At 36.4% G+C, this 23,464-nt stretch overlaps 1 pseudogene; it reads left to right on the top strand.

Moving 5' to 3' along the window:
• The first annotated feature begins 159 nt into the window (after nt 1–159).
• Nucleotides 160–23,464, top strand: part of LOC126001699 (dnaJ homolog subfamily A member 1-like) — a 45,057-nt pseudogene continuing 21,752 nt past the window's right edge.

The following is a 23,464-nucleotide window of genomic DNA, read 5'->3' as shown; positions in this document are numbered from 1 at the left end:
CATCATTCCTGAGGGCTCATTGACGCCGCCTGGCCCGCCCGCCTCAGAGGCTCAGGGGAAGCTGCAGCAGCTCGCTCCAGCTGCGCACAGCCCACGCAGCACCGCTCCTGACCCCGTGGGTCGTCAACACCGGCCTCGCTGGCTCCCCGGCTGTAGAAAATGGTGAAAGAAACCACTTATTACGAAGTTTTAGAGGTCAAACCCAATGCTACTCAGGAAGAATTGAAAAAGGCTTACCGGAAACTAGCCTTGAAGTACCATCCGGATAAGAATCCAAATGAAGGAGAGAAGTTTAAACAGATTTCTCAAGCTTATGAAGTGCTCTCTGATGCTAAGAAAAGGGATTTATATGACAAAGGCGGTGAACAGGCAATTAAAGAAGGTGGAGCAGGTGGCGGGTTCGGCTCCCCCATGGACATCTTTGATATGTTTTTTGGAGGAGGAGGAGGAAGGATGCAGAGAGAAAGAAGAGGTAAAAATGTTGTGCATCAGCTCTCTATACATAGAATATTTATGTATTGGTGCAACAAGAAAGCTAGCTCTGCAGAAGAATGTGATCTGTGACAAATGTGAATGCCGAGGTGGTAAGAAAGGAGCAGTAGAATGCTGTCCCAATTGCCGAGGTACTGGAATGCAAATAAGAATTCATCAGATAGGACCTGGGATGGTTCAGCAAATTCAGTCTGTGTGCATGGAATGCCAGGGTCACGGGGAACGGATCAGTCCTAAAGACAGATGTAAAAGCTGCAACGGAAGAAAGGTAGTCCGAGAGAAGAAGATTCTGGAAGTTCATATTGACAAAGGCATGAAAGATGGCCAGAAGATAACATTCCACGGTGAAGGAGACCAAGCTTGCCAGGAGCAATTTCTGAGCATAGAACCAGGAGTAACCCCTGAGTGCTGCCAGGTGTGACCAAAGGTTCAGCAAAGAAAGTCTTTTGTTAGTTGCAGCCAGCTCCAAAAAGCAAACCGAACAAGCCGTCAGTTCTGGCAAAAGAGCTCCTATGCCTCCCCAACAAGCTATTTATTTCTTTCCTTAATCACCCCACCTGGAAGATCCAGGTGAGATGACAGGCAAAAACAATATTACAACAATTACTCAACAATAGGCCAACACTAGGCATAGAGCATGAAGATAACAGCTTCGATGCTCTCCAAACTGGCTACTACCTTGTTAGTTTCTCAGGTAAGCATTTAGAGAAGAAATATGAAGGATGTTTGTAGAACTCAAGAAAGCATAGATCAAGTTGAAAGGAGCACAATAAGAACAAAGAGCGTATCAAAATAGAAATCAGAAAACTCCAAACTGAAATAACAGGTCTGAACTCAGTAGACAAAATGAAAACATCAATGGAAAGCCACTCCAACAGGGTAACAGCAGCTGTGATCAGAATCAGTGAGCTGGAAAATGAGACGCATAACAACTTTATACAGCAGAAGAAATTGGAAAAGAACCTTAAAGAAAATAATCATACAATAAAAAAATTACTCAAAAAATGTGACCAGAAGAAAATAGAACTCTGATAAACGCAGCAGAAACAACATAAGAAACATGGAGTCCCATAGAACCAGGAAGAAAATACCCAGGAATAATCAACAGTCAAGAACATCATTTAGAGAAATTTCCAGAGCTAAAGACTTCATGCAACCAAATCCTGCATGCCCGAAGAGTACAGCTAACAGAGGCCAGAAGAAAAGCACCCTAAGACACATCCTAGTCACAATGATGAATCTTACAGAGGAATAGAATACTAAAAGCAGCAAGATCAAAAGGGGAAATTATATTCAAAAGAACATCCTTAAGATTTACAGCAGACCTGTCACAAGAAATTCTCAAGGCCAGAAGGAAGTGGTGGGACATAGTAACAAAACTCAACAAAATGAATTCTTCGTCTATAATACTGCACCCAGCCAGACTCACTTTCAGATTTGAAGGAAGTATACATAGGTTCACGGATAAATAACATCTCAAAAACTTTACAGACTTTACAAGCCAACCTTAAAAGAAAAACAGAAAGGTCTACTTTAAGATAAGATCAACCTGTGGTACATATACACAATGGAATGCTATGCAGCCATCAGGAGAGATGAAGTCATGAAATTTTCCTATACATGGATGTACATGGAATCTATTATGCTGAGTGAAGTAAGTCAGAGGGAGAGAGAAAGACGCAGAATGGTTTCACTCATCTATGGGCTTTAAGAAAAATGAAAGACATTTTTAACAGTATCTCAGAGACAAGAGAGATGGGGGCTGGTAGGTGCAGCTCATGACATGAAGCTCATCACATAGAGTGATGAGTGCAGTTGGAGAGATGACTACACTGAAAACTATCATAACAATGTGAATGAATGAGGGAAGTAGAAAGCCTGTCTCGAGTACAGGTGTAGGGGGGTGGGGAGGAGGGAGATCTGGGAAATTGGTGGTGGGAATGTTGCACTGGTGAAGGGGGGTGTTCTTTACATGACTGTAATCATACAACTATAATCATGTTTGTAATCACGGTGTTTAAATAAAGATAATTATATTAAAAAAGAAATAAGCAAGGAAAAAAAAGATAAGATCAACCAACAGACACACCAAACTTCTACACAAAGATGGCACTAAATCCCATGACAATTATCTCTATCAGTGCCAATGGACTAAATTCTCCTGTTAAAAGACACTGAGTGGCAAAATGGACTAAAAAGCTGAATCCAACCTTCTGCTGCCTATAAGAACAACCTAAATAGTCATAACAAACATAAACTCAATGGGGCTGGCGAGGTGGTGCTAGAGGTAAGGTGTCTGCCTTGCAAGCGCTAGCCAAGGAAGGACTGTGGTTCAATTCCCCGGCATCCCATATGGTCCCCCCAAACCAGGGGCAATTTCTGAGTGCTTAGCCAGGAGTAACCCCTGAGCATCAAACAGGTGTGGCCTGAAAAACAAAACCAAACAAACAAACAAAAAAACCCCATAAACTCAAAATCAAAGGCTAGAGGAAAATCATCCAAGCAAACAACAGCCTTAAAAAAGCTAGAGTGGCCATATTAATATCAGATGACAGAAACTTTAGATTCAGAAAAGTTGTAAGGGACAAAGATGGACATTTCTACTAATCAAGGGATATGTACAACAGGAAGAAATAACACTCCTAAACATATATGCACCCAATAAGAAACCAGCAAAATATTTAATACAATTGTTAACAAATCTGAAAGAAGATATCAATAACAACACAATAATTGTGGGAGAACTCAACACTTTTATTCTTTTTTTAGAACATCCCTCTTAACCAGTGCAACATTCCCACCACCAGTGGCCCCAATCTCCTTTCTCCTACACCCCTTCCTGTATTTGAAACAGAAATTCTACTCTTCTCATACATTAAGATTGTCATGGTATTTGTTAGTGTATTATTTTTCTAACTGTACTAGCCCCTCTTTGAGGTGAGTTCCCTTTTGTCATTTGGTCCTACCAGCCCTCATCTCTGGGTATTATTACAATGTCTTTAATTTTTCTTAAAACCCATAGATAGCAAGAGACTATTCTATATGTCTCTCTCTCCCCCTCTGACTTATTTCACTCAGCTTAATAGTTCCCATGTCCATCCATATATATATGTAAATTTCATGACTTCATCTCTCCTTAAGGCTGCATAACATTCCATTATGTTTATGTACTATAGTTTCTTTAACCATTCATATGTTGGAGGGCATCTTGGTTGTTCCCAGAGACTGGCTATTGTAAATAGTGCTGTGATGAATATAGGTGTGAGACAGAGATTTTTGTACTGCACATTTGTGTTCCTACGGTATATCCCTAGGAGTATTATAGCTGGGTCATATAGGAGCTCAATTACCAGTTTTTGAGGAATCTCCATATTGTTTTCCATAAGGGCTGGACTAGATTGCATTCCAACAGCCATAAATGAGAGAGTTCCTTTCTCTCCACATTCCCACCAGCACAATGTCCAGTTTATTGAGGAAACTCCATATTGTTTTCCATAAAGCCTGGACTAGACTGCATTCTGACCAGCAGTGAATAAAAGTTCCTTTCTCTCCACATCCCCACCAGCAATTATTGTTCTTGTTTTTTATGATCTGTGCCAGTCTCTGTGGCATGAGATGGTACCTCATTGTCGTTTTGATTTGCATCTCCCTGATGATTAGTGATGTGGATCATTTTTTCATGTGCCTTTGGCCATTTGTATTTCTTCTTTGAGAAAGTGTCTATTCATTTATCCTCCCCATTTTTTGGTGGGACTAGATTTTTTTCTTGTTTGGTTCTGTCAGTACTTCATATATCTTAGATATTAGCTCCTTATCTGATGAGTATTGGGTGAATAGTTTCTCTCACTCTGTGGGTGGCCTTTCTATCCTAGGCAATATTTCCTTTGAGGTGCAGAAGCTTCTCAGCTTATTATATTACCATCTGTTTATTTCTGCTTCCACTTGTTTGGAGAGTACTGTTTCCTCCTTGAAGATGCCTTTAGTCTCAATGTCATGGAGTGTTTTACCTACATCTTCTTCTGTTTACCTTATGATTTGGGGTCTGATATCAAGGTCTTTAATCCATTTGGATTTGACTTTTGTGCATGGTGTTAGATGGAGGTCTGTGTTTGCTTTTTTGCAAGTGGCTAACCACTTGTGCCAACACCACTTGTTAAAGAGGATTTCCTTGCTTTGTTTGGATTTTTTACCCCTTTATCAAAAATTAATTCATTGTATGTCTTGGGGACATTTTCTGAATACTCAAGTCTACTCTATTGATCTGAGAGTCTGTCTTTATTTCAGTACCATTTTTGATGACTATTGCTTTGTAAAACAATTTAAAGTTGGGTAAGGTTATGCCTCCCAAAACAAAACAACAACATAAAAAACTTGAGAAGAGTAATAAATGTGAACTTATAGAACAAACTCAAAATATAGTTGATTTCTACTTAAAATAATTTATAAGTTTATGTTAAGAAAAATAAAATAGATTAATGTAATAACACCAGAGACTATAGAGATAAGGACTGAAAAGCTGGACCATGATATGAAGCTTACCATAAAGAGTGGTGAGTGCAGTTAGAGAAATAAGTACACTAGCAACTATCCTGACAATGGTAGTGAGTGAAAGAAGTAGTATGTCTGTTTAAAATACAGGCAAGGGTGGAGGAGGGAAATATGGGGCATTGGTGATGGGATGGTTACCCTGGTAAAGGGGGGGTTGTTCATTTTTTATAACTGAAACCCAACCAGAAACATGTTTGTAGTCACAGTGCTTAAATATATTATTATTACTATTATTATTATTATTATTAAAATTGATTTCAGTTTTGTTATATGTTTACTGTTATTGAATGAATGTCCTATAATTCAATACACATCAAGTGGATAAGGATAAAATTTTATGCATTTCTGTATAATTAACCTAACCAATACTTTCCTATGTGTGGCATAAGAAAATTAAGTAAATAATTTCATGAGTTAACAGAACATCCCATGAGTGAATTAAGGTGGATAGATGGATATATGCATGAGTTAATAGATATATTAAAATAAAACTTAAAATTTGCTACACCATAAAGAACTTTTTCCAGGAAATTTCTAGAGGTAACTGTAAAAGCATCGCACACACTGTATCTCCAGCCCAGGTGAACAAGTCTGAATCAGGGTCACACAAGAAATAATCCAGTCCTGGCTGAGGGTGAAACATGTGTAGTCTGGCAGTCTTCTACCTAGTATGGAGCTACTGCTGCCTGCCAGAACTACTGTTTTTATTGAGTACAGAGATCATCCCTGGGTGGAGCAGTAAACCCACCAATCCCTTTTTGAGGGTAAATTCAAGTTATAAACAAACATACAAAGAAACCAGGGATGATTTTGTTTTGGGTAAAAGAAGGTGTAACCCAACAGGTAACTATTATATCCTTTCAAAAATAAGATGAAGTTGCCCTACCTTTATTGTGTTAATATTCTAAGTATGGTCCTTTTTGCCATACCCAGCAATGTTCAGGGGTTACTCCTGACTTTGTATTTGGGATTACTCCTGGTAGTTCTCAGGGTGGAGACCAGATCTAGGTTTGCTACATTCAAGGCTAATGACCTACCTGCTGTACTGTTGCTCTAGCTCAAGACTGATCCTTAACATTATTGTAATAATACGCAGAGACAATTGAGATAAGGGCTGGAAGGACTGGCCCATGATATGAAGCTTATTTCAAAGAGTGGTGAGTTTAGTAAGAGAAATAACTACACTAACAAATATTGTGATAATGGTATTGAGTGAGAGAAATAAAATGCCAACCTCAAAGACAGGCAGGGGTGTGGGAGGGAGGGAGATGGGAGACATTGCTAGTAGTAAGGTTGCACTAGTAAAGGGAGAATGTTCATTTTATGACTGAAACCCAACTACAAACATATTTGTAATCATGGTGCTTAAATAAGGGTATTAAAATGAATTAATTAAAAATGAATGATTCTTAAATTGCCAATCCTCTCACCAAAAGGTGCCTTTAATTTTTTAATTTAACCTCATTTATGACAAAAAACTTTATTTCCATCTTATTGTCCATTTTAATTTGTTCTTGTGGCCCTTTTTTATTCTCCAAAGCATCATGAACCAAAATTTCCAACAAAAATGATAAAATAATATTGTTTTCTTTCAAAATTAAACATGTGGATAAGGATTCTTGGCAATGAATTGCAGATAACTTCATAAACTCAGAATTAGGCCAAATTTATCAAGAATTCATGAAGGGGCAATTCAGCAGTCCCTCTTCAACAACATTCTAGTAAGTTGGGGAACTTAAAAATATCTCTAAAAGGGGCCGTAGTGGTGACGCAAGCCATAAGGCGTCTGCCTTGTGCGCACTAGCCTATCACAGACCACGATTTGATCCTCTAGCAACCCATATGATCCCCCAAGCCAGGAGCGGTTTCTTTTTTTTTTTAATTAGATAACATAGTTTAATAGTATTTACACTTTTAGTTCTTATATCATAGTTGTTACATCATCACTAAAGTGCCCAAGATCTTCTGCCCTGGTCTTTTACTTTTTATACATTTGATTATCATACTTTAGTGTATGTGTGTAAGTGTACAATAATGCTCACATTTATGATCTTGGCGCACATAGATACCTCCTCCTGGAAACACATGTAATCACATTGAGTACTCAGCAGCTGGGAGTGGCCCACCTCCCAAAGTAGAGAATATAGTGCTATTATTTAACATATCATATAGTGAATTTTCATATATCTGTTAACAGATTCATCAATTATTAAGACTATCACATTTGTTTTTCCTTTACTTAATTTTATCTTAATTTTTTGGTTTTTGGTTTAAATCTGGCAGTGCTCAGAGCTTACTCAGCTCTGTATTCAGGGATCATTCCTGATGGGCTCAGGGAAGCATATGTGATACCAGGGATAGAACTTAAATCCATCTCATGCAAGACAAGTGTCCTACCTGCTGCACTATAACTCTAGGTTCTAAATCTAGTGTTTTTGTTTTTAGTGGGGAGCATCCACACCCAGCTATTCTCAGGGGTCACTCCAAGAGGCACTTTCTAATTATATCAGGTGCTAGGGACCCGAGTTAACTGCATGCAAAGTGCATGCTCTATCTGCTTTGTTCTTGCCAGGAGCAATTTCTGAGCGCATAGTCAGGAGTAACCCCTGAGCGTCACTGGGTGTTCCCATCCCCCCAAAAAAATCTCTAAAAGATTGATCGCATTGATGACAAGTACAAAACACTCCCATCTTGTCCCTGAGTCAACTACTCTATGCTTCCCACGCACATACTACCACTAAAACTTCCGAAATTTTACAAACGAACTTCTTTAAACAATGTTTTCATTTAGGTGTGCCTTTCATAATGCATCATTATTTGATCAAAGCAAGAATCCAAAATCTTCATTAAGTAATAGACAACAATCTAAATTATTTGTACTTTATTTTTGTATAATCAGTTCAGATAGAGACTAATCATTCTATAACAGTTGTTACATAACTAAATAAAAATATAATTAATGTGAAATACTGAACAAGAAACTCCTATAAAACCATAAATTGACAACATTATTTTAACTGTGTTTTCAGTTTGGGGCAAAGGAGATGGTAAGCAGGTCAGTGCCATTAAACTTTTTACATTAAAAAATAGTGCTTTTATTGCTACTTTCCTGTTTTCTTTTGGTCAAATGGTTTTAAATTGCTGTTTGAAAAAAATCAGTAAATGAACAATAAAGAGGAAAATCAGAATCTAAATGCGGGTCTGTGAAATTAGGCTTACTGTCTATTGAAAATACCCTACACCTGTTACATTTTGCCACTGGAACGGGATAAGCATTGTAACTAAATGGATTATGCTGCATTTTACTAGAAACAAATTACCCAATACTACCATTTATGAGTTAAGATTTCCTGTAAGAAAATAGTGCAGGAAAAAGGAGGGATTATTTCATATCTTTGAAGGGTGTTTTATCACACTGTGCAATTGCATGCAATTTAACACCTAAACTGCTTAAAGTGCAAATGATATCAACTAGTCCACCCTAAGGGCCTGGTAATAGTCCCACATTTGTGCTGCTAGAGCTGGTTTTGTCAGCATTTCCATTATAAGCCTGGTCTTTAAGGATTTTTTTTTTTCAATTCAACCATAAAATTTGCTGCAGTTTACAACTTGGCATAGCAGTTTTTAGCTTCATAGCTCCTATTTGATATCTAGTTATTTTGTTCAAAGAAGTCAACTATCTCTTCGGCTAGAGAAAACACAAAGCAGAAAAATAACTTATACTAGGTGCAAAAGACATTAAATTTTAAATTAATAGTGAATTCATCAATAGTGAATTCCAACTTCATTGGACTAAGGCAGACTGTTCATTCTATAGTTTAATTTATAAAAGGTGTTTCTAAAGTTCCTGGAATATGATAACCAGACTTTTCCTATGTAACTTCTTACTGTGGAAATATTTCCTTAGTCTAACTACACTGGAATTACAGTGAAAAAATAAGAAAATATTTCACAAATTGTCATATAATTAGCCAGAGTTAGTTTGAATAACAGATGAAATAATCATCTCCAGTAATTGACTTTCTGGAACTAGAATCACAAAAAAAGAAAAGCACAATAGCTTTAGAGCAGTGAAACCAGGAGGTCATAAGGGATATGACTCAATTTACAAACTATCTTGTCTTTTGCTTGTCTCCTCTAGAGTACCTCTTCCAGAACTCCTTTCTATTAGTCTTTACATCCCTTTATACCAAAGCCTCTTTCTTTGTTGACCCTTTCCTATAAGCTTATATTACAATCTTGGAAAATAGTTACAGTATTACACTAAAATGTTGAGTTATTGCTCAGTTTTGTTGTCTTGAAACTATCTTTCAAATACTATATATACACATATATTCACTTCACACAGAATATTTTATTAAATTTTACAGTGAATCAGTGATCACTATTGATTGAAAAGGCAACAACTAGACTGTCAATTTGAAATCTTACTTACAGTTTAGTATTTGTTGGGGGAGATATGGGTGTTGGGCCACACCCCTTAGTGCACAAAGCTCATTCCTAGCTCTGCTTTCAGGCATCTCTCCTTGGCAGTTCCCAGGAAACCATATCAGTGGACTAAGGAAATCTTTCCACAGAGCTCAAACCAGGTCAGCCATCTGCAAAGTTAATATATAACCCCTGTACCATTTCTCCAGTCCAGATTATTATTTCTATTGTAAAGTTTTTTGAGTTACAACAAATACACACATAAAAGTTGTATACATCATTGTATATGTGTGTGTGTATGTGTGCTATCCTGACTAAATTCATTCCTACTAATTTTATAGTTTTTGATATATGACTTCAATTTTTGCTTATACTGTTTGGTAGCAAATTTTTACTATTGTAAATAAAAATATTTTAATTGTGTGACCTTCATAATTATACAACCAGCTTTTGCAGCACATTGCAATATACCTTTAACTTCCATAACAACTAAAAAATTATTTCCTAATCTTTTTTTAATCTATTGTTTACTTTTAATTTATTGTTTGTTTTTGGGGTCAAACACAGATATTTTCATAGCTGTGTGCTCAAGAGTCATTTCTAGTGGAGCATTTGGGGTCATATGTGGTGCCAGAGATCAAACGTAGATTGATTGAAGGCAAGGCCTTAACCACTGTGATATCTCTCAGAACTCATACAACCTATTTCTTGTAAATTTTAGTTGTGTTTCCTGGGTCCTTCTGGAATGTTAAATAATAATAAAAATTAGTGAAATTCTTCCTTGATGCAGTCTTTAAAAATGAATTACCATGGGGCTGGAATAATAGCAGAGCATGTTAGGTGTAGATGTGTTAGGGGTTTGCACATGACTGACCCAGTTAGATCCCTCATATCCCATATGGTCACCCTAGCGAGCCTTCCAGGAGTAAATTCTGAGTGCAGATTCAAGATTAACCCAGAGTACCACCATGCATGGGACCCAAAAACCCACTCCCAAAATATGAACCATCTGAGTAAGCATGTGGCTAAAGGGATAGAGTACAGATATGGTTGACTACAGAGGCAATGAGTTCCATCCTTTCCCAAGCACTGAGGCAGAATGCAGCCCTGTTGATACACCTGATACTTGATGCAGTGTGTCCTTGTTGGTTCCTTGCACCATCAAACCTCATCACTACATCAGATGGCTGATAGATGAACTCTACCTTGAGCATTGATAACATGATCCCTGTATAAATAAAGATACTATTTCATAGATTATTAATATGATTCTAGATCTTAACATTTTCTAATAAATTATTTTATAAAGATTAAAGCTATTTTCCATTCTCATTTGTCCATAAGCAATTTATTGAAAAAATTAAATTTGTCCAGGTACTTTTGAGATCATTTCATATAATCATAATTTTGTTGTCACCAGTTTACTGATGATTATAAATGCTGAAATTTATGTCTTTGTTGCTCTATATTAGGCATAATTAAATATTTTACACATATGAGCTCATTCAGTTATGTCATATCATTATCTCCTGGTTCAGGAATGAGGAATTAGCCATATAGTATTTACACAGCTCTGAGTGAGAGACTAGTCACACAGTCTAGATGCATATAAACACAATCAGTTATTTTTTATTCTGTCAATGTTGACCTATTTCCAAGAATTTATCAAGCCCTACAACCTATAATAAATTATATTTTAACATTGCATATAATTAATCACCTTAAATTAACACATAATATTTTACATAATCTACATTATTATAAACAGCAGAGATTGATCTATGAAGTCTTATATGAAGTTAAATGCATAAAATCTTTTTTTGTATAATTATTTTTTTAATTTTTATTGTGACCAAAGTACATTACAAATCTTTCACTGCATCATTTATGGTACATAGTGACAATGAATGAGGGGCATTCCCACCACCAGTGCTGTCCTCCCTCCACCCCTGTTCCCAGTATGCATCCCATATCTCCGTCCTCTAACCCCCAGAATGCTAGTGCAACTGGTCTCCACTTTACAGCCTGTTGTAGATTGAGCATCTGTTCCACCATCATTGGAGATAAAAAGGATAAGAAATAGGGGAGAAAAAAACTACCAAAAAAAATTAAAAAAAAAAAGAGAGAGGAAAAAAAAGAAAAGAAAAATGGAAGAAAAAAGAAAAAAATGGACCCGGCAAATAAAAATAAAAATAAATCTCTAAATAATAACCACGAGTGAAAAAGAAAGGGAAAAAGTGGAAGAAAAAAGAGAAGGAAAATAAAGTCAAAAACTAACAAATCAAAGCAAAATTAAAAAAAGTATGTGTGCTGGAGTGGTAGGGTTTGGCGTTCCCCCCACTTTTTTTTTTTTTTTTTGCATAGGCACAGTAAGCATTGGGAAAGAAAGGGAATTCCTGTGACCTATGAGATTCAGGGTTTCTCCATCCTTGAAGCATACCATCATGGGATCAACCCCTGGCTCCATATATACTCATGACCCCATTCCAAAGGCTTTTTTGTGATGCCAGGAAAGTTTCCTCTCTGTTGTGTGTGAGAAAATCAAGCCACTGTAGCTAGCGATCTTGGTATTTGCGTGGGTTATAGGTCAGGGTCTAGGATAGAGTCTCTAGATTCTAGAGGTTCCTATCCATCATTGTTGTTGTGTTCAGTCTTCTGTAACACTTGCTCCCTGTTTTTGTTCAGTACCTAAGCCAAAGCATAGGATATTATGGATCCAAAGGTTCTGCTCAGTCTCTGTTGTGTAAGTTGGACCTCTGCAATAAGACATCTTGTTGTTGTTGTTGTTGTTGTTGTTTATGTGTCCTGGGCTACAGCCTAGGGTAGGGTTTTCCTTATTAGTCCCAAGGTAGGTTCTGTTCAGTCACGGTTGTCAAAATCGGTTTTCTGTTGTTGGAGCTCTTATTTTCCACAGTTCAAAGGATAATATCTCTTCTGATTTCCATTTAGTGTTAGGTGATGTGATAGGACAGCCTGGTCTTATGTCAAGTTTTCCTTTCCTTGTTGTCATATCAAAATTGGCACAAGTTGGTGCCAGAGTAGTGTTATGAATCTCCCAATGGAGCTCTATTTCCTGGTGGTGTTGCCCGGAGCTGTATCATTTCTATGTCGGGAATCTGGGGTTTCAGATTGGACTAACACTGTCCAATCTCCTGGGGACTGCTTGTATCCACATGACACATGTTCAGGATGGGAGGCACCCTTCTGCTATAAAAAGTGAGTTCTTATCCCTAGAAGATAAGATCTTGTTTCTGTGTCTATGGTTTCCCCTTTTTTACTGTGCCCATACAAAAATGTATGGTGTCATACTGTGTTGCTGGTGCTATTCTGGGTAAGGATGACAGGTTGCACACACAGTCTCTGTCATCTGATTTTGTTCTTAGCTTTTATCCCAGTCAAGGCTTTTTGTACCAAGCAGCACCAAAAATGGTAAGGATAGAGAAAAAATGTATATATTAAAATAAAACAAATAAATAAAACTGAGTTAAAAAGAAAAGGTATTCAAATAAAACAAGGAGGCTACTTGTATATTTAGTAATACACATCTTAAGTTGTATTGTTATACAGGTATTGAGCTTCCATAGGCAATATAAGACTCCCAATTAAGACTTTTGATATATTCTTGTGGGGAGTAAAAGCCAAGGTACTTTTTGATTCACAGACCTTGGAATTGAGTTTGAGAGATTGCATAAAATCTTACTATTAATGTTATCTTACTTTTTCTAAGATAAATTAGGAAATTATCTTTATGATCAGATATATTCTTAAACAACATAGGATGTACTTACTCTTTGGAGACTAAATATAATAAACATATAAAATTGTTTTTTACGCACAGCTTTACAAGTGGAATACCTTTGGATGCATTTTTTAAAGTTTTTGGTTATTCCTCTTTCCAAATTAATTAACATTTTTATAAACATTTTCAAAAAATCACACTTATTACATCTCCATTTTATGTATAATATTTGCTGTTTTTCTTTTTGTGTGTTTTGGGGAATAAAACTTAAGTTTTTTGACTTGGGTCTTCTTGGAGTGCAGATGAGCAGCCTCCTTCTACACACCTGTACTTCTTAAAGACCTCCCAGCCACATCTGTCTATATCCCACAGTTACTGCCTTGTAAACCCATTGACTCATATCTTCAGATCTTGGTGCAAGCTGGAGTGGCTGCTGGCTGTGACATCTCCAAATTCTTCAATACTAAAACTTCAGTAGGAGCATACCAAATTAAATGAGAAAATAGCATAGAAACTAAGCTCAACAAATAAAAACAACACAGAATGTTCAACTAACAACAAACAGCTTAGTAAACTCTCAATGACTTAAAAACCCCTTTTTGAGCTATAATAATTTTCACAGATTTTCTTTTACTGAAATATTTTCTGATAATTCAATTTGACATTTATTTTCTACCTGACACAGGGTCAGGTTTGGTGGTGGGTTGGAATCTAAATTCAATGGTGGGTTGGGATTGGTGTTGGAACTATATTCTGCAAACTGTATGTTATAAACTGCATTCTGAACATATTTGTAAACCATAGTATTTAAATAAAGTAATATGTTTAACTGAGTTTTGTGGTTGTGAATCTTGAGAACTAGTACAGAAATTAAGGAACAAACAAGTCCAGGGTTTGATTCTTGGCATCATGTGATTTCCAGGGTAAAGTGAGTGTAACCTTATCCCAAATATTATTATGGTAACTCTAGAGATCTCAGGCACTGTAGTGACTGAGCAATACCACATAAATGTGCAGCATAGACCTGGGAGAAATTTCTACAAAATATTTTTCTGCTGGAGTTTATATCAATCTTTGTCAGATATATCAAATTTGAGAGTTTTCTTTTACCAGTTAAGAAATTAAGAGGTGGAAAGGAAACTGGGAATATAAATGGGAAGTGTACACTAGTGAAGAAATGGATTTTGTAACACTGTATGACTGAGATCAAACCATCAACCACTTTCAAACTGTGTAATGCCCTCTGCACTCCTATGTTCATAGCAGCATTAATTACATAGTTAGAATATGGAAACAACCCAGATGTTCAAACAACAGAAATTGTGGTTCATATATACAATGGAATACTATAGAGATGTTAGAAGAAATGAAATCACAAGTAAGCAATAAGATATTATTATACTCAGATAGTAAATTAATGAAAATCTAATTACAACAAAATTAATTACTATGTTCAAAACTCATCAAAGAGATCTTTAATAACAAAAATGGGATGCTTTTCTTAAGTTGTAATTTTTATTTGTATCATCTGATATCTACCATTTCTTCACACTCCTTTCATCACATCTAGAAGTCTAATTTTATTCTATTTTATTTTATTTGTTGAGGGCCACACCCAGCAGTGACTAGAACTTAATCTTGGCTCTTAAGAATCACTCCTGGTGGGTCGTAATGGAACTTATGACATGCCAGGGAACAAAACTGGGTTGGCCAACTACAAGGCAAGTGCTCTGCCTAATGTAATGTATCTTTGACCCATAGGAGTCTATTTTTTTGCATACATTTTTACTTACTTGGATTCACATAATCTTTATATTTAAGTATTTTTAAAATTAATTTATTTAAAGAAAAAGCATTACATGTTGACATAACTGATAATAATACATTTTTTAGGAAGACCAAAAGCAACATTAAAAAAAAAAGAAAATTAAAAGAAAAACTATAGAGATGAGACAGAAAGGAAAGAATATTTTTTGAAAACCATTGACTCACAATGAATTCATTTAAGCACCAGCAGAAAGTTTATTAAATTCCTTTTTTTTTAAGAATAAGAGTTAAAAAAAAAAGTACAACAATAATGGTGTGAGAGTGGCAATTGTTGTTTGCATAGGCCCAGCAAAATATGGGTAAAATGGGAAAAAAGCCTTGTCCTAAATACAAAGAGATCTTATCCCTGAAGCTCTCTGGCATAAAACTGACTCTGGGTTCCAGCATACTTGGTTGTCCAACCCCTTGTTCATTCTCTGTGGTCACGGGGAATTATTTTTTCACACATTAGCTGTTATTGTTAACCAGTTTCTGTCATTGATTCTGGTTTCTGTGCCAGAAGGATTCTGGTTTGTGTGGTTTCTGTGTTTCATCGAAGTCAGGATGTGGAGCATCCTTCAATCTCACCTCACCATCAGATGCAGAGCATCCTGCCCTGCAGGCAAGTTGCTGCTGTCGCTGATTCATCTGGATGTCAAGTGAACGTTCCTTGTAATAAAGTCAATGCCAGGGTAGTGGCAGTATCTTCCCTGGTAGATGTTTGCCTCTTGGTGATGTCGACAATTGTGGTTGTTTCCGTAGATGGTCAATGATTCAGGGGTGTAGGGCAATGCCCATTCTTTGAGGCCTGAGCCAAGTCATTATGCCACTGTTCAGGGTATAAGGCCTAACTGCTTTACAAAATTTGTGTTCCTGTCTTTATTAGATAATAACTTGTTTGCATATGTAGTCTTTTCCCATTTTAATGCACCTATGCAAAAGAGAAACAATGCCACATGTATTATTGGTGCCTATGGGGAGCCAAGGGAACAAGTCTAATAATCCCTTTACCTTGGTTCTAAATGAATTCTAAAGTGAAAGACTCTTCTACCGTCATTTCTTGTTGAACACATCACAAAGAAAGAAAAACAAACAACCATAAAATAGTGGGCACAATTGTCACTGTTTAAGGCGATATTCAATAATAGTTATAGAGGTTAAGGGAATAAATCTAGGATAATCAAAGGAGATATGCATGACCCTTTTATGTAATTTGAAATAGTCAGGAGGTTAACACAGCGTTTAGTACTCATGATGCGAAACCTATATGTATCCAAAAGTTGATCTATTAGTTTCTTTACCTTTAGATGTACTATATTTATCTATCTTTCTGTACTCAGCTTATCTCTTGCTCTCCCCACCTCTTTTTCTTAAGCTATACCTAAGCTAACTTCTATATGTTTATATTGGGCATGAGCACAAAGAGATAGGACTCCTTGAGAGCCAAACCTAAATTGTAAACAATCCATACCTATAGTGTATATAGCCCCTCCCATATACTATCCCCTTCCCCCTTCAGAAATCCGACAATCCCTTCACCCCCCCAATCCCAACCCGATTTTCCACCTTATTAAAACTCTTCACCCTCAATTCTTAATCCATTAGGCATCAAAACCGACCTCCTACGCCAACGAGCCAGTACCCAGAACCCAAGCGAAGGGACACCCACTCAAACCCACACCTCATCCCTGGCAAGAAAATCCAACCAACACCCCTGCTGACTCATGCTGTGTGGCCCTCCTTATCACCTCTCCCTAACATGGGCAGTTGCTTGATACTGGACTTAGTTCCAAAAGGATCCCCACTGCAAGAACTCTATCCAGGACCTCTCTGACACAAATGTTTTCTTAATCTCAAGAAGGCCAGCATGTGTGTGATGAAAAGGCACCCTGGAGCCCACACCCACAAGAAAACTTCAAAAAACAATGGGGAAGCCTATACTTCCATCATAAGTTTAAGACCTATATAACACTACCTCTTAACCTGTTTTTCCCCAAATGTAACGTAGCCTCCTACATCACTTTGTTCTTTTAATTACTTTTTTAATTCATTTAAAAAATCTTTTTTCTTTATATATATATGTGAATATATATATTTTATTTTTTGTCTTGTTTCTGTTTTTTTAACTTTCCACCCCCAAATGCACCAGCAATATAATGTAGCACAATTTCTTCCTGCAAAGGCATACCAAAAAAATGGGGAAATCTTATGTATAAAAACAAGCTCTTAACTACTAGGGATAAGAACTCAAAAAATTTTTTTAAATACAGAGGCACCTCCCACCTTGAACATGTATCATGTGGACCCAACTTAGATCCCAGGTGATTAGATACTGACCATCCAACCTTGAATCCTTGATCCCAGACATAAAAATGACACAGCTCTCCACAACAGCTCCAGGAACAAAATTCTATCTGGGGCATCCTTAATACTGCTCTACATCAACATGTGCCAGTTCTAATATAATATCCTGACAAAGAAGAAATGAGAACAACTTGATCTAAGAGCAGGTTGTCCTACCTCACCAGCTAATGATAAGACAAAATCAGAAGACTGGTCACCTTTGATCTTTGCAAAAGCCAAGATCGCTATCTACAGATGAACTGGCTGATACAACCATGCCTGGGCAGTATGTATCCTGGGACCAATAAAAAAGCCCTAGTCTAGGTTTCAGTCTACAATTTGTACAACCAAGATCTCTAATTCCAGAGGTCTGACTGAGACAATTGCAACTGAACGGGTCTTCTGGAAACATAACGAAAGATTCTATCCCAGGCTCCATCCTAGGATCAGCGTAATAACCAAGACCACCAACTACAGAAGACAGATTAAAATGACACTGAAGAAACAGAACTTCTAAAACCTCAAAGAAAGACTTCATCATGAGCTTCATTCCTTAACCTGTGCAGATAACACGATCTCTAGATAAAGAGGCCTGATTTTATCACCCATGACGAAGCAGATGTCTTCCATACACCTCAAAAGCACGGAGCAGAGAGTAAATGAATATGCAAGGGGTCTATAGTTAATCCCATGACAGTATACTTCAAGGCAGGAGAAACCCTGTATCTCTTAGGCCAAGGAAATTCCCTGTCTATTGTCCCCAATATTTACTGTGCCTATGCAGGGAAAAAAAGCACAAAATAATCTTTATTTATTTATTTACTTATCTATTTATTTACTTTTTTTTACTTCTTTGTTTTGGTGTGGATATTGAAGTTGGTATCACCATTTTTTTTTCTTTTTCCTTTTTGCCCTCTGTCATGTGTTTATTTTAGGACTGTGACTATTATGTGGCACTTGTCTTTATGTTGCAGTGCTCACTGGATATTTTATTTGATATTTATTTTTGTATTTTTGTGGTGTTTCAATTCCTTTTTCCCTTTCCTCTCTCAAACTGAGGTTGAGAGCCTTTAGACGGACTCTGCCCATTTTCTGCTTATTTGATTTTTACCCCATTTTATTGCTTTCTTTTCAACCAAAACCACATAACTTGAACTATCTAGTTCTGCCTCTCAAATAGAGGGGAAATAATGGAGGGTACCAAGATGAAACAGTTGTATGATCACTAAGTAGTATGCTAGACACAGAGGGGACCACTCATTCTAGCAGCACTGGGGTGAGGGTGGGGGACATGGGATGCAAGATGAGAACGGGGGTGGAGGGAGAAAAAATTTGGTGATGGAAATTCCCCTGATTCAATGTTAATATGTACCTAAAATATTACTGTGAAAGATACGTAAGTTACTATGATCAAAATAAAAATTATATATTAAAAAAGAGCCCCTAGAATGACTCTGCTCATAGTCGGCGTAGTCGATTTTTACCCCATTATACTACCTTTCTCTTCCTCAAACAAAATCACATAACTTGAACTTTCTAGTCCCGCCTCCCAATTAGAGGGGGCAGTAATGGAGGCACCAAGACCAAACAGCTATAAGACCACTAGTAATAAACTTGACACAGAAAGGATCAACGCATTCTAGCAGCCCCTGAGGGGGAGAGCGGAGGATATGGGCGGCAGGATGGGAGCGGTTGTGGGAGGACAATTCGGTGGTGGGAATTCCCCTGATTCAATGTAAATGTACCTGGAATATTACTGTGAACGATATGTAAGCCACTATAACTAAAATAAAAATCATATAAAAAAAAAAAAACAGGAAATAGTCGGGAGGAGGGTGCTGAATCCTGGACGCCACTTTGGTCTGTGATTTGGACTTCTGGAGTCTACAAAATGACATCCAGCAGTTCCATATCGGGAAATGTATTTGAGTGGGAACTGATCAGAAACCTAGTATGGTAGCAACCACAGTTGCACAATGAAGGAAGGAGGTGGCCAGGAGAATGCTGAAAGTAAACAAGTATGAACAGAGTACTCGTCTCTTCCCAGCCTGAAAGTCCATTCTCTCAACTTGGTAGCTGGTTGGTAGCTAGCTTGGGTGAGGACAATAATGTGCTTCATGGGGAACCAAGAACAGAGAATAAAAATGTTTAAATATGGGTAATAGGCGGTGGGACTGAGGGAGCAAAGGAACAAAATCAGCTTCTGGGTGAGAGCCAGGGCAGGAGGGAGAGCATACAACATAGACGTTCTGTACATGACAAATAGACTAAACTGAATAATATCCAAATAATTGTCTAGCACCTGCACAGTTTCACAATAGACAGGGCTAGTAAGGAAAGTTGCCTGCAAATTCCTGAAGCCAGCACCTCTTGTGCTGCCATTCCTCACACTGGAAAAACTTCCGGTTCTCAACAAGGAAAGAGATCCTCCAAGAGCTGGAAGCTCGGAAGTTCACATCCCCCACCCAAACCCTCCCTCCAGGTGGGAAATGGGGAAAGCCTGGGGTACCCTTTAAGCTCCTCATTGGGACCCACCTCACTGGCTAACCTGGGTATGTGGCCCAGGGGTAGCCCTGGAGTTCCGAAAAAAAAAAAAAGAAGAAGGAGGTGGAAGGATGTTGGGGTGACCCAAGCCCTGTACCCCTCCTAGGCCTGGTTAAAAAGGCCTTTGGCATGGCGGAGGCCTGCCATACCCTATGCTGGCAAAAACTCCTGGCTCTCAGCAAGGAAAGAGATCCTCCAAGAGCTGGAAGCCCATAAGTTTAATCTTTATTTTTCACTGATTACTATCCATCTTTTTTCTTTTGAAACTATGTGTGCTACAGTTATTTTCTTTTACCAGACTTTTACTTTTAATAACCATTTCTATTTTCATTAAATACTCAAGACTACTTTAAATCATTTAAATAATTGGTAAGAGAATAAAAAAGGATATACATTTAAGTAAAGTAGTATACCAATACAGATTTAACTAATTTCACTTCTCATCACTGTACTATGATTACAAAAGCAAGTCATACGCTAAAGGAGTAGCCATATATTCAAAGAATAAATTCAACCAATAGGTAAAAATTATCCACTCCCATATTATACCATAAAAGTTTCTAAAAAAACAAATAACATAAACTGATCTGTATAAAACATAGTACCAGATTAATTGAATTTATAACTTAAAGTAATTTAAAATCATTATAAGTATTTTAATTCAATCACTAATCAATCAGCGAAAGTGGAAGTGGGATGGATTGGAAAAAATTTCTAGTTTCAAATATATACTTAATAAAGCAGATTTGATAGCTAGAGCATGACTTAAAATACAAAATAATCATGATATTTCAATAAAATGAAGACAAACATTAATGGATTTTTTTCCCTTCAAGTAGATTTGTTTTGGCTAGAAAGCCTCTTGTTGATAAATGTGGAAGGAATAAATAATATTTAAAATTTCTTGGGGCCGGCGTGGTGGTGCTAGAGGTAAGGTGTCTGTCTTGCAAGCCAATGAAGGACCGTGGTTCGATTCCCTGGCGTTCCATATGGTCCCCCAAGCCAGGAGCGACTTCTGAGCGCATAGCCAGGAGTAACCCCTGGGCATCACCGAGTGTGGCCCAAAAACCAAAAAAAAAAAAAAATTTCTTGAGATGTAAGAATTTATGGAGAAATTAGCACTATATGTCAGGTGAATTTACATATAAGGAATATAAGCAATTTTGTGACTCAAGAAGTATTTGAGAAAGGATTCATTATACCTATATATTGACTTAGTTTCTTCATTCTAATATTGGATAGTTTTCTTTCATATGAGGGGGCACACATGGCAATGTAAAGGGATTTTTCTTAACTCTGTGCTCAGGGATCACTCCTGTTAGGTGAAGTTTGGAGGGCATATATGGTGCCAAGGATTAAAACTGGGTTAGCTGTATGTAAGGCAAGCCTCTTACCCAATGTCCTTTTAGACTTACGCATCTGATTTATCTAAACTTTACTTTCTTATTAACGAAATAAAGTGTCTGAATTATATTGGATTATTAGATATGCAACTGTGGCCTAAAAATGAATATTTATATCTTGCACATGTCCAATACTGATAAGGATGGATTCTCTTTTATCCAGTCACAATGTCTTGTTAGACTGATCTTCTTGCTATGTGGGGACACCATCATCTCAGGCCCAGGATTTCCAGGCCTGAAAGGGAGATACTGATCAAGAGGCACATCACTTCTTATTTTCTCATCCAGAACATAGCATGCATAATCCCTGCATAGCCAACTGGTCAGAACTATTCTCACTGCTCAAATTAATTACAAATTATTTAAAAAATATACAGTAGCACATGAAATATCTTGTGATCATGATATATTACATAATTTCAAATTCCCAACAGGGGTCAGAATATAGTTTTCTAATTAAAAAGACTGGTAATTACTGTCTGCTACTTATCAGGCAATATGTTTACACTCATACCTACAATGACCTACTAAAATAGACAACATTTTCACAATGTTATAGATAAAAATATGATTTATGGAAAGCACTTTTCCAATAAGTACTAGACTAGATTTCTGAATTTATAGTTATTTAACTCAAACAATGAAACATTTTTTTTATGTCTCACTGTTTTTCCTGAATATGGTCTTTGAAAACATAAGGAAAACAAATCTGAATTTCGTTTTAATTATGCTAAAATACTTAAAGAAAATTGTGTTTATCTTAAAAAATACAAAGTTTATCTAAAATATTATACCTTTTTACTTTTTATTGATATGATATAAAATCATATAAGGATATGTATGTTTACTATTTAATAATGGCTATTATCAAAATAGTCATTCTATAATATTAAACAATAAAAGAAAATATTAAAAATAGAAAATTTTAGTAATAACTGTAGGAATAATACTGTTAATATTAGTTAACTTTTAGGGGGTGGAAGTTAATTTAATTCTAGAATGACCAGATGCACATTGTACTACATCTGTATATCCTTCTTCACGTAATTGAGTTTTTGTTCTTGCCTCTTTACTTTTTATATATTATTATATTTGGACTTTTGATGCTTTTTTAATAAATCACCGACTCTACTCTTATTCTGATTAGAAACTCTTATTAGCAACCCCAATAAATCTAATGTAATTTTCCCCTTTTTACAGGTTTGAAATCAACCATGTACAAGAAAGTAATTAATCTGATTAATACAGAAATTTCTCCCTTGTCTTATTGCTTCTAAGATCAAACTAAATTAAAGAAACATTTTCACTTCTCCGTGTAGTCTCTAAGTGTCTACAGGATGGGTATACTGAGATAAATATTCAGAGATCTGACTCATAAAGAAGACAGAGATACATAAGAAAAACTCGTTTTAACACTTGTTTCGGTTTGTTCTCCCTTAACTGAGTCCCCAAAGTATTTCCTTCAAGCAATTTATTTTCCTATTTCCTAATAAAACTAAGCATTTCATTATTTTATTAAGGCATTTGTGCTTGTATTGTCTAAATGGCACCTGTTTTCAAAATACTTAGGAATATTAATTAGCTTGTTTGCCACACAAAAGATAAAATCATGTTCTTAAAATGTAATTACTTTTATCATTTGTAGTAATAATATTTATTATACATATTTGTTTTGTGATAATTTACAGACAAATGCCAGAAACAAAATATGTGAGTTTTTAAAAGCTGGTCTCAGTATTTTTGAGAAATGAATTACTGACATCTAAAACTTAAAATTTACTTCTTTTCATATCACAAAAATATCTAAAAAACAAGATTAGATTAGAATTAGAATTAAAACAAATGTTTACAACTTTCTCCAGTCATTTTTTTTGTTAAAATTAGTTTGCACTTGGGAGTTGAAGATGCTTTTTTAGTATTTTTAAATATAGAAAATGTTACTGAGTTAATCCATAAATGCCCTCTTGTGACAATCTCCAAAAATGCAACTGCTTTTCACCTTATTTATTTTGTCTTTTCCCAAAATAATGTATCCTGACTATAGCAATGACAAAAATAACAAATATCACTTATACATTTTATCCACTTAAATTACTGTTTTCAACAATAACTGGTGTCTTGAAATTTAGACATAAAACTTATACAATACTATCACATGTGT

This window comes from Suncus etruscus, chromosome 2, assembly GCF_024139225.1.
Source record: "Suncus etruscus isolate mSunEtr1 chromosome 2, mSunEtr1.pri.cur, whole genome shotgun sequence".
In the NCBI taxonomy this organism is placed as follows: domain Eukaryota; kingdom Metazoa; phylum Chordata; class Mammalia; order Eulipotyphla; family Soricidae; genus Suncus; species Suncus etruscus.
The sequence above is the reverse complement of the archived record's forward strand: the minus strand, read 5'-3'. Positions and strand labels throughout refer to the sequence as shown.